Source organism: Vicugna pacos, chromosome 5 (assembly GCF_048564905.1).
Source record: "Vicugna pacos chromosome 5, VicPac4, whole genome shotgun sequence".
NCBI lineage: Eukaryota > Metazoa > Chordata > Mammalia > Artiodactyla > Camelidae > Vicugna > Vicugna pacos.
Window position 1 is genome coordinate 83,185,118 of NC_132991.1, and position 13,225 is coordinate 83,198,342.

Below are 13,225 nucleotides of genomic sequence, written 5' to 3' on the forward strand. Positions count from 1 at the left end.
GAAGAAATATGTTAAGATGTTGCTGGAATTCTACTAGTCTGCTTATTAATGGAAAAAAGGGTTCCTCCTCTAGAAATTACGTATTTTGCTAGAGGATTTTCCTGGTCCTGGAACTACCACTTCTAAGGTACCACTTTCCTCTGCATGCAGAGTGGTGGAGGTATTTTCAGAAGAGAAATCCTGCATTCCGTTTATCTTCAGGGCGTGTGCTTTTGATAGCATTTCAGCGGATTAGCGAGCAACCTATCCCTCTCGTAGAACAGGTTACTGGAGTCAGTCATCCCTTCCTTTAGGTAGTTAACTCACCTGGGTCCCAAGGTGAGTAAGCTTTCTTCGCCCAGGGGCCCCTCCTGGTTCAATTTCAGGCGGCTTCGCTAATTTTGAGATTCTCTTGGGAAGTGAGCTTGAGCCTGAGGCTGGCTCATGAACGTCACCTTTCACCTACTTAAAGACAACGTTTGCATCCTTGCAAGATCCATTCAAGTAGCTATTTCTAGCTCCTTCATTACTTCAAAACAAAACAAAATCCTCCAAATGTTGTATTTCCTGTGGTATCAAATCTGACTTAACGATATAACTGTGTTCACAGACCAACTAAATAGTATGTCGGATTTAAGAAAAATAAAAAGCTCAACTTCACTACTGCTCGGGTAATGAAAGCCATCTTTCAGTGTATTGTAGTTGTGGTTTTAGTCACTTGTGTTTTGCTTTGTTTGCTTGTGGGAAGGCAGTCTACCTGATTCCATGTCTTCTTTCCTTCTGTTGTGTCTAAAGTGAGGTATTACGGCAAACTCTTTAAAATACAGAAACACTTTTAGCTTCACAAGAACGTCCAAAAACAGTAATTTTGGGGGTAAACTTTATCCTTTGAAAGCAAGTATCAATCTTGTATGAATAGTGAGTGCACTGAGTGGAGATGGGTTATTTATTGGGTTCGGTGAAGCCAAAACAAGAGAACTAATAAACATGCTTCGAATTTTTGAACCCCTCTCGCTTCAACATTCCCCAAAATGATTTAAAAAATTTTGACAAATTTGTGCAAGAACAAAACAACTAATCAGGTTAAGAATTAAAATAATACACATATTTTTCCTAATCTATATGAAGATTTATATATTACAGCAATAACTGCGTTTGCAGTTTTTGTTTTTTTTTTCCGGAGGGGACGGTGGTCTTAGCCCGCTCCCCTCGGCCCCCCTGCGCCCCCAGCCCCCAGCACCGGCACTCCTGCAGGCGCTGCCGGACCCGCCCCTCCAACGCCCACGTCGCGGCCGCACTGCCCGGCTCCCCTCCCCCAGCCGCCGCGGTTCACCCCCAGCTCCCCCCGCCGACGGGTCCCCGCCTCGCGCTGGCTGCGGCTGGGTCCCGTCCGCCGCGGCTTCAAGAATGACCCGTAGTAACCCCACCCCGCCCCCGGCCGCCCGCGCCGCGCCGCGCTCCCGGCCGGAATTCGATAGGCCCAGCCCCGCACGCGCCACCGTCCGCGGGCCAATGGGAGGCGGCCTCTCTGCATATGCAACGAGCGCCGGCTTGGGGTGCGCGTCCCGGGCGGTTCGGCTCAACAGACGCTGGTGTGCCGGCGCCTCAGAGCGACGGTCCGCTAGTCCTCGCGGCCGGGGCTGGGACGAGGAGGCGGCGGCGGCGGCGGCGGCGGCGGCTGCAGACTGGGCAGGAGACGGCCGCCCCCTCGCAGTGCGACCGCGGCGGGCTGCGTCCGGGTCCCCAGGAGGCGGCCTGGGCGTGAATGCTCTGGGGGCGCAGCCAGGCCTGCGTGGGCCCAAGGCCGGAGGAACCGGGGTCCCGGCGTCCCGGCGTCGCGGTAAGTGCGGCGCCCGCTGTGGGAACGGCGGGGCCGGGTTGGCGGCGTGGCCTTCGCGTGCGGCCGGGCTGGGCCCGAGGACGCTCGGGCCTGGGGAAGGGAAGCGGCTGGCCTGGAGGCCCTGGGTCTCCGGCGCGGCCGCCCAGCCCGGCACCGGCGCGTACACGCAGGCGGTGCGGGCTCCCGGGCCGGCCCGGCCCGCGGCGTGGGGAGAAGCAGCCCGGCCGGGTGGGAGGCGCCGCCGTGGGATTTGGGAAGCGGGTGTGGTGGGGCCTGGGCCGAAGGGTCCTCGCGAGCGGGGGGAACCGCAGACCGCACGACCGCGACGTCCGGGGGAGGAAGGATGCGCGGGGTCTCTCCGGGCGCGTTGGGGGAGGTGGTTGGCCACTCTCACTAGCTCGGCTCTGACGCGGTCCCCGGGAGGAAACTGAGCCCTGCGATTTCGGAAAACCACACTGGAGGGCCAGACGGGGGTGTGTTGATGCGGGGTGTGAGGTGGGTGCGTCTTGGTGTTTGTTCTGGCCACGGTCGGTGGTGGTGGGGCTGGGAAGAATACTGCTGTTCTGGGGTTGGGAATGGAAGGCTTACTTTTCCCCAAGTGCATTTAAATTAGACACCAGGGGTGGAATGTGTAATACCGAGGGAGTGCTTCTTACCAGCAGTCCGCTGGGGTACGGATGGTAAGACCCCTTTCACAGATGAGGAACCCGAGGCCCAGAGACACAGAACTAGTTTGTCCAGGCTGGATTTAGAAAATATGCTCTAAGCTAATGTGTGTATGACCCTTCAAAAATAGATGGGGGGCAGAACAGCGTCTTTAAAATTATGTGGCGGCTGGAGAGAGAATTGGCCTCGTGAAAGTGATTATGAAGCTGAATAAAATGACAGCCGATGAGCCTTCACAACATTCCAGGCATGGTGCTAAGAACTTAACGTATAGTATCTCTACACTGTTAACAGCCCTCCTGGGTGGTGGTTATTCCCATTTTACAGCTGGAGAAACTGCAGTTTGGACTCATTCCGCTTGCCTCCAGATCCCAGCAAGCACGAAGAGAAGCTGGGATTCTGGCCTGCCTATCTAAAAATCCAGAGACCCCACATCTAACCGCTTTTTATATTATACTGCCTCTCCTTGGTGACTGGCTGAATAGTTGTCGGTCTGATGAGACCTTCTTTCAGGATCACCTCAACCTTTTTTGCTTCCTTGCATTAGTTCCGAGAGTTGAAGGATGCCGCTGAGTTGCTCCTTAAAGTACTAGAGGGTTATTACAGGCGAAGAGGTGTTGTGACATGGGAGTCTGTTGGCACACAATTTATTCGTTTCTTTTGTGTTCTGGCATTTTCCTGCGCAGTTCTCACCCTTAAGGATGAGTAGGGCTTCTTTAGTCACTCTGGCATTTTCTCCTTAGACCCCTGGTTTCTCTCTCCCTCTAAAAAGAGTTGATTCTGTCGGATGGCAGTGTTGGGTGTAGATCAGAGATCCATCCACTGGATGTTAAGGGTCACGGTGACAAGGCACCTAGTGTCTCTGACTCTCGGTTACTGGGTTTTTAAGACATTTGCACTGGATGACTTAAGCTGAAATATTCCGTGAGTCATGTCCTCCTTGAAAGAAAGGAAGGAAAAAAGGATGGACAAATTATGAGGGGAAAATCAATCCCTGTCTGGTTTGAGGGGGTCAGATATTAAAGCTTCAGGATTTTTCTCATTGCTTATGTGATGTGCTCCTCTGCTGTCTGGTTCTGCTTAAAAGACTAGTTCATTCCTCATTCAATTAATGGCTCACTTATAGCCTTTAACTCTTATTCTATGCCATGCACCATGTAAGATGCTCGGAATAGACAGCGAACAGAATTGATGTGATCCTTGCCCTCATAGAGGAAACAGACATGAAGCAAATCATCACACAAATAGTATATAATTACAAATTACTGTATGTTCAGTGTAGGAAAGATAGTGTGTGAATGATTATACTGAGGTTTGTGTTTTAAATGAAAATCTGATCTAGGAAGTTTTTTCTTTTTCTTTTAATGGTGGGTGACCAACAGTGCTTATTGACTCAGATACTAATTTTTTTTAAGCTTCTTATTTTGAGACGATTTTAGATTCACAGAAAAGTTGCAAATGTAGAACATTCCTGCATACCAGTTCTCCTGCTGTAATATTAACATGTCACATAACCTTGGTTCATTTGTCAAAATAAGAAATTAATATTGATACTATACTACTAACGAAACTACAGAGTTTATTCAGATATCACCAATTTTTCCACTGATGCCCCTTTTTCTGTTCCAGGGTTGAATCCATGATACAAGGTGGCATTTTGTTTTCATGTTATTTTAGGTCTCCCTAATATTAAATACTTATCTTAAAATTTACCTTTTATGATTTTACTTTTAATAATTATTTGTAATAGTAAGTGATATAGAACACTAAGAAAATAAATATGTGAATATGTAAAATAAGCTACATCATTTTCCAGTGATTCCAATTTTGTTTAAATTAAGATTGCCTAGTGTCAGTATGGTAGAAAGAAAATTTTATCAGATTTAAATTTCAAGATCTGGCAAGTAAACATTTTCCCTGGCATCTTTTGACCTTTTAGATTCCCAAATAATTTTACTTATTTATTTCTTTTTTTTGGACAGACTGTATTCCATTATAGGTTATTACAAGATACTGAATGTAGTTCCCTGTGCTATACAGTAAATCCTTGTTGCTTATCTATTTTATATATAGTTTGTTAATCCCATACTTCAAATTCATCCCCCCTTTCCCTTTGGTAACCATAAATTTGTTTTCTTTGTGAGTTTGTGTCTGTTTTGTATGTAGACTCATTTGTATTATTTTTTAGATTCCACATACAAATTTTACCAAGTAATACTTGTCTTTCTTTCTCTGACTTCCCTTAGTATGACATTCTCTAGGCCTATCCATGTTGCTGCAAATGGCAATACTGCATTCTTTTTTATGACTGTGTAATATCTCACTGTGTAAGTGTATATATATATTTTATGTATTGTGTGTGTGTGTGTGTGTACACCACATCTTAAACCAGTCATCTGTTGATGGGTACTTGGGTTGTTTCCATGTCTTGGCTGTTGTAAATAGTGCTGCTGTGAACATTGGGGTGCATGTATCTTTTCAAATTAGTTTTCTGGTTATGTGCCCAGGAGTGGAATTGCTGGATCATATGGCAATTCTATTTTTAGTTTTTAAAGAAGCTCCATACTGTTCTCCATAGTGGCTGCACCAGTTTACATTCCCACCAGCAGTGTAGGAGAGTTCCCTTTTCTGCACACCTCTTTAGCATTTATTATTTGTGGACTTTTTAATAGCCATTCTCACAGGTATGAGGTGATACTTCATTGTGGTTTTGATTTGCATTCCTCTCATAATGAATGATGTTGAGCATCTTTTTGTGTGCCTGTTGGCCATCTGTCTTCTTTGGAGAAATGTCTAGGTCTTCTGCCCGTGTTTTGATTGGGCTGTTTGTTTTTTTCATATTGAGTTTTATGAGCTGTTCGTATGTTTTGAATATTAACCCCTTGTCGGTTGCATCATTTGCAAATATTTTCTCTCCTAGGTTGCCTTTTCATTTTGTTGATGGTTTCCTTTGCTGTGCAAAAGCTTTTAAGGTTGATTAGATCCCGTTTATTTTTACTTTTATTTCATTTGCCTTGGAAAATTGGTCTAAGAAAATATTACTATGGTTTAAGTCAAAGACCGTTTTGCCTATGTTCACTTCTAGGAGTTTTACGGTGTCCTGTCTTATCTTTAAACCGTTTTGAGTTTATTTTTGTGTACAGTGTGAGAATGTTCAGATTTCATTGTTTTACACGTAGCTGTCCAGCTTTTCCAACACCACTTGGCGTAGAGACTGTCTTTTTTCCTAGGGAGTGTTTTGAATTGATAAGGTGAGGTAACGCTAGATGACATCTTACATTCCGAGGCTGTAATTAAATGTACATAAAGCAAGAGTTTGAGAACTCTTGAGGAACAATATTCTTTTCATTGCAGTGTCTGTTCCTACCAAGAATGTCACTCCAGCTCATTGCAAGTTATGAAATTGAGAGAGGGAATTTTTCCAAGCAGGCATGAAATTGAGAGAGGGAATTTTTCCAAGCAGTCATTCTCCCTGCCTTCAGGGTACTTAAAACTTAAATATACCTGTAGCACTTAAACTTTCCCCTTTCACATGATCAGTTGGGAAGCAAGAGTCTTTATATGAGATTGGAACTTGAGGATGGGATCTGGATGTTTTGAGGAAAGCCACGCTAAGAAAAAGGTGACAAATTTTTCTAACTTTAGATAATTAGCAGTGTAAATATTAAAATTGCCCAGGATAGTTTACATTTTATAGAGTGATTTAACTTAAAATTCTCAACTTCTTAGGAGACAAATGGTGACATGGTTTGGGAAATAAAAGCTGTTGAATGTGTGAATATTTCAGTTGAACATGTATTAAGCCAATACAGATAATTCATTGCAGTACATTTGCTGAATGCAAAGCATGCGGCTAGGTGTACCATGTGGAATAAATAAACAGATGAACTTGGTAAAGTCCTTGCTTTCAAGGAGATTTCAATTTAGTGAATACTAATGCTCAGATTTAATTTTTTTTTTCCTTTTTGAAGTACTGTCATGTAAGCTCACTTAATCCTTTTAAGAGCCTTATATCATTAGCAGAAATACTGAGAAAATGAGATTTAAATTGCCAGACACGGTGATTTGTTAGTATATGGGTTGAGAAGAGGAGATGTTGAGTGATTACTAGTCTCTACTGTTTTGGAGCCATTCATGTAGAGATAGTGGCTGAAACCATGAGCGTGCTTGTGAGGAGGCTGGACTAAGCGCAGGGGGCGAGGGATGGAGCTGGGTAGAGGAGACTGAGCTTGCAAAGGAGACCAGAGGAGCGGCCAGGGGAGTGAGAGGACAGCCAGAAGCAGGTCCCCCTGCTGCCAAGGGGGAGCAGTCAGTGCTGAAATGCTCCTCCGAGAGGAAAATTGAGTATCATCCGTTGGATTTAGCAACTCAGAGGTCAACGAGTGACCTTGGCAGGAGATACTGATGTGGTGGTAGAGGTGGGGTGGGGAGCAGAAGCAAGTGGAAGGTGGGGAAAATGGAAACAAAGAATAGGAAACTTTGCAAGAGTTTTGATTTCAGCATGATTAAATGCTGATGGAAGGTGTCTGTTGAGAGGGAGAAGTTGAATATAGATGAGAAAGGTGTAATTTGTGCAAAGTTCCTGAGAATATGGGAGAGCATGGGATCCAAAGAAAGTAAGTCCTGTGCCTTAGCTAGGAGGAGGGACAGCTCTTCTATAGTAATAGAAGATGGACTGGTCAACACCTGACAGGAGTCAGTACCTTAGTATGGAGCCCTGAGCAATTTCCCCCAAATTGCCAAGAACTGTTAAATTCCTAAAAGTCAGCCCAATTTTAGCTCACTCATGACGTAGCTTTTTAGATAGCCTCACTACAAAGCATTGTGTGAAATTGATCTAACATGTGACTTACTCTTGATTTTTATCCACCTTAATATGGTATATACTTTCATCTGACTTTTAATTATTTATTTCTTTGCTGGAAAGGAGACATTATAAACATTAAATCTTGTGATTTCTTCCCTTCATGCTATTTCTTAGTTGCATAAGAAAGTTTTCAGACTGCTTTTGTTTTCCTGACATTTTAAGTGCCTTAATCCTTTTTATATAAAATTTTAACTTCTGTTTTTACTGGAATATCTTTACTTTTAATCTTTCCTATTTTGAGGAGGGTGAATGCTTAGTGGGATTAACTGATAACGCTATTTTTTATTTGGCGCTAAAGGTACCTAAATAACCAACCTGTTAGATAAACTGCCTCAAACTATAATTTCCCACTTGTTCATGAAGGTATTTGTTATGAGGATATATAGGGGCATTGATTTATTCATATATTTCTTTAGTGTATATCTTGCAAGACATTGGGAATTTGAAGATAATTAAGAGATAGTCCGTGCTCTCAAAGAGCTCAGGGTTCACAAAAGGTAGTATATGAACATTATATGGTGTAAGGGAAGAAGGTATAAGAGCAGATGTATTACAGTATGGTATAGTTCTTAAACCAGAGCAGAGCAGAAGAAGGGGAGATTTTACAGTGGTGGTGGTAGCCCAGTTTTCCAAGATGAATTGGACTTTTGTCAGGTGAACAAAAGAGCCAGGGAATGGAATGTTTTACCTTGAATTTGTACCAGGTATGTGTGTACACAAAAATGTACACATTGGAGATGTTGTAACAATTCCAAAGAATATTGTTAGAAAATTAAAAAGCTTATCTTGCTATCCTGATACTGATTGCTCAAGAAGAGGTGAAAAGCTGCCCATTTGTCATGGTCAGCTTTTCTATCTCCTGTTTAATTTCGAAAGTAATCACATTTAAATAATATTTTTCTGATACAAAGCCTGGTTTTTCTTTTTCTAAACTGATGATTTTGGATAATAGCCAAAACCTTTACAGTACTTCCTCTGGTCAGGTACTGTTTTGATTTTCTTCTTAATTTTATGAAATAGTTTTTTTTTTAAATCATCCTTATTTCACAGATGAGGAAATTAAATGACTTGCCTAAGTGTGTGCTGAATCTCATCCCAGGCAGTTTTCTTAGCCCAGGTGCTGCTCCTCCTCCCTAGGGTGACAGTTTGGCTTGAAGTTCATATATACCTCTGAAGGCATGATTGATTATATATGGAAAGGAGCTGTAATGAAATTTAGGGACATTGTTTATATCTATTTTTCTTTTTGTACTTGAACATAAATACTTCAGGATATATTCTTCTTAACATTCTTTCACAGGAGTCACTAACAGTGCCCTTTTAGAATTTTTTGGATGAGGAATATAAAGCAATTTAGGATGCTATAATCCACTAATTCCATTTCCTTCCTTTTCTTTCTTTAAAACGAAAGTAGACCTGCTTTCTATATGTCTGAGAAATATTTCATAATATTTGATCCAGTTAAAGAAATTCACTTCCTTCTCCCAGATCCTCCAGTTAACCACTGATCAGAATTTGGTGTTTATTATTCATATGCATTGCTCTATAGTTTTACTACACATGTATGTATTCCCAGACAGTGCATAGTATTGTTTTATGTTTTAAGTTTATTTTTAAACTTGATATAGATTGTATCTTATTTATTCTTGTGCAGCATACTTGTTTTTCAGTCTATATCACTTAATCAGTGTAGTTCCATCAGTTGAGTTTCATCAGTGTAGGTACATGTCACTTTAGCTCATTAATTTTAATTAGCCTCTCTTTACTTTCATTTTTATTTCTTTTTTTGTTCTTAGTAGATAATTTTACAGATGTATCTAATGTTATCTCATTTTTAATCCCATAAATGTCTATAGGGACAATTCACATATGTCTTTCCTTTTGGAAAATTTTTATGAATCTACTTTTGACTTAGCCAGTTCTGTATTTTAGTGCTTATTTAAGAACTTTCTTCTAAAATGCACCTATTCTATTGTAATTTTGGTGGGTAGAAACGTGGACTTGGAGTTAAGACTGCTTGGATTTGAACCCTGGCTCTACTTACTGGTTGTATGGTCTTGGGCAGCTTATTTAACCTCTGTGCCTCAGTTTCTTCTATAAAAAAGAGGTATAAGAAAACCTGTAGATAGTTGTTGGGATTTATAAGAGATAAGTGCTTGTCACATAGTCAGCACTCAAATAATAACTATTCTAATTCTGTTTATTTTCAGAGTATACAGTATTTTCTAAGTCTATCCACTCTTTATTATCGCTTTATCTTTTGAAGCAGCATTATCATCTTCACATAGACAAATATACTTTAAGGACATGTCTAAGATATTAAAACCTCTTGGTAATGGAAATTGGGAAGAGATATAAATAATAAACTGTAAATTGAGGGACATTAAGTAGATTTTGTTATATTTTAACATCAGTAATTTAGGATTTATCTTGAGCTTTGATTTTTTGGCGATATGTATAAAGGTAAATTGACATGGTGTATTTCTCATTCAGAAAACTTAACAAGAATCTCCATATTCTTTTTAAACACTTTTTGTAATATGACTTTGATAACAATTGAGGTAGCATTTCTAAATACATTGTCTTGTGTCGTCAACTTTGTGTTGAGTGGAGAAGGAATCATTGCCATATATGTGTGTAAAACTTGCTACGTAAATTTGAACTAGTTACTTAATCTTTTTAAGCCTTCCATTTCAATTTCCGTGATATAAAGATGTTAATTCTTACCTCATGGGGTTTTCATGAGGTTTGAGGGAGACAGCTGTTTGTAGTTTAGGGTACGCAGTTGATCCCATTGCTTCCTTACTTATCTGCTTATCTCTGTCTTCTCTTACTTTTTTCAACCCTGTTTTCTTTCTTCTCTGTTTTTCCTTTGTTCCTCTTCTCTCTTTTCTCTATCCTCTCATTGATATACAAAAATCTGCACATATTTAATGTACACAATTTGAGTTTGGACATGCATACACCTGTGCAGCCATCATCACAATTAAGGTAATAGACATACTCATTTATCTCCAGAAATTTCTGTGTGCCTCTGTTTTTTGTTTTGGTTTTTTATCTCTGTCCTTCAGAAGTAGTTTTTTGATAAGCAGTAACAAGGTATTTTGAATCCAGCATGTGAGCAAACCCATCATCATACAAATAAAAGCATATGTCACTTAAAAGGGACTTGGAAATGCTAATTCCTTCAGGACGAGAGTGTTCAAGCTGTATGAAGATACATCCAGGATGTGGTTAATATTGAATGAGTAGTACAGAGGATGGAGACATCGTATTTGGCCAAGGCAGCCAGGGAAAGGTCAGCTGAACACCTGAGACAGAGGTTGCATTTGAAGAAAGAGCTGAGTTTGAGGAAGAGGTTCTCAAATGGATGATGTCCAGGGCAGTTGGGGAAGAGCAGGACTGACAGATAAAATTGAGGCATCGACTGTTCTGGGGGACTAGAGAAGCTGGGATAATAAATCATACCCCTGGGGGTGGGCAGCAGAAATCACCCAGAGACTTAGAGGACAAAGACCTTGCCTAAACTCCTTTGATTCCTTCAACTGAGGATGTGCAGTTGACTATTGAACAACATAGGTTTGAACTATGTGGGTCCACTTACTTATAAGTGGATTTTTTTCACTCAACATGTGCTATAGCACCGCACAGGCCAGGGTTGGTTGAATCCCTGGACGTGGAACCTTGGGTTTGGAGGACCAACTGTAAAGTTATATGGGGATTTTTGACTGTGTGGAGAGTTGGTGCCCCTAAACCCGGAGTTGTGCAATAGTTAACTTTAATTGTTGAATGAATGTAAGGTAGTAGGAAGAGGGAGGGATACTGAGTGGCCAGCAGGTGAACCATGTGGGCTCTGAGTTGTTACAGGAAGATCATTTATGGTCTGGCCCGAGTTGTTTCTATGCCTGCTGCTTGGCTGTCCATGTGGCACTGCCCACATAGTCCCTGGCAGTGTGGCATTGTTCATACCATTTAGGCTTTGTGGAGCTCAGTTTCTTGTCTGTAAACCTTTCTTGCTCAGCACTGTTATGAACTGCTTCTCCATCAGTGCTCTTTTTCTTTTACCTCCCTTACCATCACTTCCTTTTACTTGGCTCAGGATTTGTGCTATTTCTGCCATATTTCTTTGTTAGGCTTCTTTGAAACTTTATCAGTTAGCTTTGTGCTTTTCCCCATGTGTGTTTATTTATGTGTTTACTATTTGCAATTGGCTGGGGTATTTGCATGGGTTTTATTAGATACTAACTACACTGACTGCTGCATAGATCTTAACCTTTTGAATGTTAGGTTCTAAGTTGGTTTTGTAGGCATAAAACAGTTCATTTTTCTGCATCAGTGTTTCGGGATTATAAAACATTCAGTATCAGTTTGGCCAGAATTATGAAAAGTTCCTACTTCAACCACAGAAGTTTCTTACTTTTACTTATTTTACTTTCATAAGGATTGTAACAGTCCTCATTTTGGACCTTGATGTTGGCTTTTTTTTTTTTTTTCCTCTCTCTCTGTAACCCTAAAACAACCAGAAGTTTTTCTCTTCCCTTTGGAAACAGACTTCATCTCTGGACTTGATACCACCTGTTTCAGGGGGGGAAGTATGGAATAGCTGAGATCTTTTTAAAATAAAGCAAGGAGTTTATTTTAGTTCCATAGGAAATCAGAATGAATTAATTTTGGAACTGTACTTGACATTTTAATGTAAAGAGAATTGACTTTAATTGAAATTATACCACATGGATGATATTACATGGAATAAGTATTTTTTATATATTCACAGTTAATGCTTCCCTAAGTCATCAGTCACTTTTGTACTGTAATTTTCCATATTGCTCCTGTATTAGAGTCTAAGAATTCATATTCATCATTTACCCTGAAAGTAGTACTGACCTCTAGACTGATGCCTGTTTAGACTTCCCTGCATAGTGCCTACTCTCCTTAGAAACTCAGAATGTTCAGTTTGTGTGTCACTTTCTAAGACATAAGAAGAATACCTGTTTTCTCCAACAGTTTCTTGAGGTTGGAGGGTTATGAGAGGTAGTGGCTGCTTGGGAGTGATGTGTGAGGTCAGAGGAAGCTCATGGGACCCCAGGTATAAGGAACAAGATTGATGTGCTAGAGAGGAGTGATGGAGGGCTTGTGCTTTGTGACCACATTGTTAGTTGAATTCCCACATCTGGTTCTACCTCATTCCAGTTTTGTGACCACAGCAAATGACTTAGTCTTCAAGCTTAAGTTTCTTTAAGAATGGTTTTTGTCTTGCAGCATGCTCCAGGGTGTGCACGCAACCTGTCTCTGGGGTGCTGGAGGAAAATGTTAGAAATTTTTAAAAATTTCGTATTTTGTGCATGATTTGTAATGTTGATAGTATGCTAGAACAGTAGACCATATGTACAGTGTTAAAGGTACACGTGTTTGAAATGCCAGCACTTTTACCAAAGGGACTTGTGATCTTTAAAGTTTAGGGATGGTGAAGTAGTAGATAACCAGGCCCATGCTTGGAAGCTTATTAGTTTGGGGGCAGTTTATAGATGAATTGGGGATAGGGTAGAAGAGCTTGGGTTATTTGGCTCTGGGAAATGAATTGAAGGGCATTAGATTTAGGGAGCATGTCTGCAAGTTCATTTAAAAAATGATAGACACAGTATAACTGGCATGTGTAATGATTTGAGTTACTTTGTGAAAATCTTAAACTACATTCTTACACTATCTTACATGTTAGAAGATTGTATGGTAGAAATTGGATGGAACTTAACCCAGAAAAGTGAGTCGATGTTAGGGAGTTGCTTTTGATGCATGGATGGTTTACCCACAGGTAACTTAGAGCTGACGAATGTAGGTCTAAGTTAATGTTTGTTTATATTGTATGGTGCCAGAAG

General features: G+C 41.0%; 1 protein-coding gene across 2 annotated transcripts in view; it reads left to right on the forward strand.

The window, feature by feature from the left end:
• Positions 1–1,560: 1,560 nt before the first annotated feature.
• The window catches only part of ACSL3 (acyl-CoA synthetase long chain family member 3), a 57,313-nt gene continuing 45,648 nt past the window's right edge, over positions 1,561–13,225 (forward strand). For both annotated transcript variants that reach the window (XM_072961737.1, XM_072961738.1), the window contains exon 1: positions 1,561–1,819. The gene's annotated coding sequence lies outside the window, so the exon portion shown is untranslated. The remainder of the gene's footprint in view (positions 1,820–13,225) is intronic.